The sequence below is a fragment of the Balaenoptera acutorostrata genome, chromosome 2, assembly GCF_949987535.1.
Source record: "Balaenoptera acutorostrata chromosome 2, mBalAcu1.1, whole genome shotgun sequence".
In the NCBI taxonomy this organism is placed as follows: Eukaryota; Metazoa; Chordata; class Mammalia; order Artiodactyla; family Balaenopteridae; genus Balaenoptera; species Balaenoptera acutorostrata.
In genome coordinates this window covers 60,620,956-60,625,150 of record NC_080065.1, presented here as the reverse complement: position 1 = coordinate 60,625,150, position 4,195 = coordinate 60,620,956, and the positions used below count along the sequence as shown (strand labels likewise).

Sequence of the window (4,195 nt, the reverse complement as noted above, 5' to 3'; positions counted from 1 at the left end):
CTCTTGTTGTGGAGCACAGGCTCTAGGCACATGGGCTTCAGTAGTTGTGGCACATGGGCTCAGTAGTTGTGGCTCGAGGGCTGTAGAGCACAGGCTCAGTACTTGTGGCACACGGGCTTAGTTGCTCCATGGCATGTGGGATCTTCCTGGACCAGGGCTCGAACCCATGTCCCCTGCATTGGCAGGTGGATTCTTAACCACTGTGCCACCAGCGAAGTCCCAACATAGACATTTTAAATCATTACTCTCATTTGGATAAGGTGAGTGTTTCATGGGCAAGATATTTTTAGCAGTTATGTATGGAGAGAGGACAGGCCTGCACTCCAGACTGTAACAAGTATTCTCCTATGACGTGATGTGAGGTGTGTGAGTTCATTCTTTTATACTTTACTCCCCCCAAACCAACCAAGATTGCAACTATAGAGCTCAGACGGATCCGTCTGTGCAAATACGGCTTGTACATGTGATTCCACATTTGACCCTTCTTCCCTGCATATTCTTGGAGACAAATCAGGTCAGAGAAACTCCTGCTGCCAAGGCACATGCTTGTTCTCATTGCTAAATAGTTCTTTAGTTTTGTCCTCCGAATGGTCGTCACCTGCTTTTGGAGAACCACGTACGATCAATTTTATTTGGGAGTTGCACTTACAATCCCAAAGGCACCCTTCCCACTTGAGATATTTGCTTTCACCTGCTAATGAGGTGATGGGGGAGGAGCTAGCCTTCCCTCACTTCAGCGGCAGGACTCTCCAGGATATTCTCATTCTCTGTTTGGCTGTAATTGCACTGATAGCTCTTTATTATGTTTTGTGATTTTGAGTTATACGTGTCCTCTAGCTTTGTCAAGGGGGTAATTTGCATTTCTGTTTCTCATTGTCATCACTGTCTGGGGACAGTTTTGAAAGGGAGAAGAGGGCAGCATTTGTTGTAAAGTAAGCATCTCCTTGGGTGGGTAGGGTTTTGAATGTCGGCAATGGAGGGTGGGGGAGAGAGAGAGAGAGAGAGAGAGAGAGAGGGAGAGAGAGAGAGGCAGGCATCACAGGTGGAGCACGAGATGGTGATGGACAAAGGTCAGGGGTTTGAAGAGTGCTTTGGAGTCAATGACCAGATTGGTTTAGGCTAAAGTATTGCACGAGGTCAGGGGAAATGTGAGAGAAATTTGCTTGGAAAAAGTCAGAGGGGTGATACTTTGGAAATCCTTCCCTGCCAGACGTGATTTTTTTACTCAATTGTATAGGCAAAGGAGAACGATTGAAAGTTTAGAAACAGTGCATTAGCAGGTGATAGCTTGTAAGACAGATTGAAAGTGGAGGGGGCAGCTGGCAGCAGAAAGACCAGTGATGAGATGAGATGAGAGACCAGTGATGACACTTGGAAGAGAGGCACTACGGAACCAGCCTCCCGTCCGCCACACACACACACACACGTAGAGTTTAACTGATTTATTCACACTATATAGCTCAACAAAGATTTAAGCTGGTTTACATAAGACATATAACACAACCATATAAAGTGAAATGACAGATGCCACACTGTAGTATAGAATCCTGTCCACCCCACTCCCCTGCACCTGACTTGAGTTCTTGAAGACCAGACCAATGTGTCTTGTATGTCTTTCTCCTCCCTTGTGGGAGGAGGATGTGTAAGAATGAGCGGAGGAAAGGGAGAGCTAGCCTGACAGAAAGCCGCCTGCCGTCTCTCTCCCGCACGGATCTTAGCGGACTTAGCAGGTCAAACAAGGGCCACGGAAGGAGTCACTGAGGGAGGTCGTGGATTCCCTTTCTTGGGAGGGACTTAAAAATGAGGCAGCGGAGGCCTCACGGCATCTCCAGGTGCCCTTCCATGAGGACGTCTCTGGGACTCGTGGAGGCTGCTCTCGGGTGTTTGAGTTTAGGGGGAGGTGGGCTCAGGGGCGCTGAAACTCATGCTCAGCCGGGAGTAGCACACACTGAAGGTGATGGGGTGGAAAACACCTCTCTTCTTGGCCCTGGCCTGCAGAAGGAGCCATTTCTGTGTCTTTTATGCAAACACATAAATTTCATTTCAGAGGTTCTCTCTCCACCCCCGCTGGTAGATACTTATCCAGTGGGGCCTGCTTGCCTCAGCTGTCTCTTAAACTGCTTAGATCTTTCTGGCCTTTTCAATTTAGGAGCCATTGTCTTTTCCCATGTGAAAACCCTTAGGTGGGATACCAGCTGGGGAACATCAACCAAACTCGTAAAACTTGTTTCTCTTTGGAGCTAATAAAAGGAACATGGATGGGCCCCAGAAGACCCAGGTCTCATCCTGGCTCTGAGCAGGAGCCAGGGAATTGGTTTAATCCTTCTGTGCCTTACTTTCCTCGTCTGTAAAGTGCGGGGAGATGATCACTTTCCTTGTCGGCCTCTACCCTGAGGCCGTGGAAGAGAAGAACGCTTGCTGGCTTGGGAGGGGTGGCAGGAGCCCACCCAGCAGAGAAACCCTCGCTGGTCCAGAGACTTTGAAAGGTGGGCCAGGTTGATCCAGGCTGGGGCCTCAGTCCTGTCTGCTGACAATTTGAACCCGTATCAGGAAAGAAACAGAGGGCACCAGTCATGCAGACCATGAACAGAAAGGAGCAGAGGCTCCGGAGGACTCCTAATCCCGACTCTGCTGCCGCCTCACAGGGCGGAGGGGCAGGAGGGGCCCTGGACCTCAGGAGTGGAAAGTCTTTTTTCAGCCCCAAACCCTTTACTCAAGCTCAATCTTGAGTATGGACTACCAGGAAGGCCCAATGTGTAAAACAGATCTTGGGCTGGGCTCCTTTGGAACACAGCTTGGTCCTATCTGACCTGCCCTTTCTTCCTACACACAAGAAAACTGGGACCCAGAGAAAGCAATGCTTCCCTAAGATCACACAGCTGTTTTCATGACAAAGAACAAAAGAGACACAGTCCCGAGGTCTCCATGTTGATGAAGACAGATTTCAGGACCAGCCAGGAGAAGTGGGAAGACGAACTGAAGAGGCAGCTAGAGGTGAGTAAGAAAGAGTGAGGGAAACCTTGCCCAGGGAGGACAAAGTCCTGAGGGAAAGAGGTGACTTGATGGGTCCCTCAGGAAAAGGGGGCTCTGGGAATGGGGTCAAGTCCTTTTGAAAGGGGGGTGGTGGCAGGAAACAACTCAACTTTTGCCATCAAGGCAGCTCTGTACTGGGGAAAAAGCTCCAGGACTCTTCCAACTGAGGGTTCCTTTAAGTGCGGGGCTCCTGGAAATTGCAGGGACTGGAGTTTACTATACGATATGCATGAGTTTGGTGGGTCTTAAGTATTATCATGCAAGTAAAGGCTTCCTAGTAGTTAAATACATAAACTTGAATCAAAGCTATTGAGAATTCAAGAAAAGTAAACAAGATCAAAATAATAAATGTGATAAAAGCCGTAGTAGGGCTAACACTTATTACGTCTTGCTCTTCCAATTAAATGAATTAATAGGTGGCCAGCAGTAGTGCTGGCTGTTAGGTATACAGCTAAGGCTGTTGGTTGAATAAACAGCCTAATGGTTTAGATAGTTACTAATATAGGACTGAGTGGGATGGTTGTCCCTTGGGGCAGGAAATGGGCTATAAAGATGCTTCTGTTTTGTGGGGGAAGCCGGTAATTACTGTTCCTGCTCATAAGGGAGTGGCGATTCCTAGATTTATTGAGAGCTGTGTAGCAGGTGTAAATGAATGTGGTAGAAGGCTTAGTAGATTTTTTGAGCCAATAAATAAAATATTGATAAGTGATGTATTAGGGATCACCTTTACTTGCATGATAATGCAGACTGATCCACCAAACTCACGCTTATCATGTAGTGAATCCCAGGCCCTGCCCACTTAGAGGAGCCCTGCGCTTACAAGAACCCTCATTTGGAAGGGTCCTGGCGCTTTCTTCCCAGTGGCAGAGCTGCCTCGATGGCGAAAGTTGTGCTGCTTCAGATGGCCATTATTTGTTTTGATGTAAGTTGAATTCCTCATTGTTGGATAGAAATTACGCGGTTATTAATTAGTTGGTGAGGTATGGGAAATAAAACGCTTGGGAAACTTGGAATAACAACAGGTAATCCTGTTATTGTTTGGGTAGTGAAAGAGGTGAATAAATCTTTGTTCATTTTGTTTCTCAAGGGGTGTAATGTTTTGATATTTTGTTTTCAATTCTGAGTTGAAAGATAATGTTTTGAAAGTTTTAACTGAAATATA

At 47.2% G+C, this 4,195-nt stretch overlaps 1 pseudogene; it reads right to left on the bottom strand.

Annotated features, from left to right (window-relative positions):
* Window positions 1-3,278: 3,278 nt before the first annotated feature.
* LOC114236933 (ATP synthase subunit a-like) lies at window positions 3,279-4,107 on the bottom strand (annotated as a pseudogene).
* Window positions 4,108-4,195: the final 88 nt, after the last annotated feature.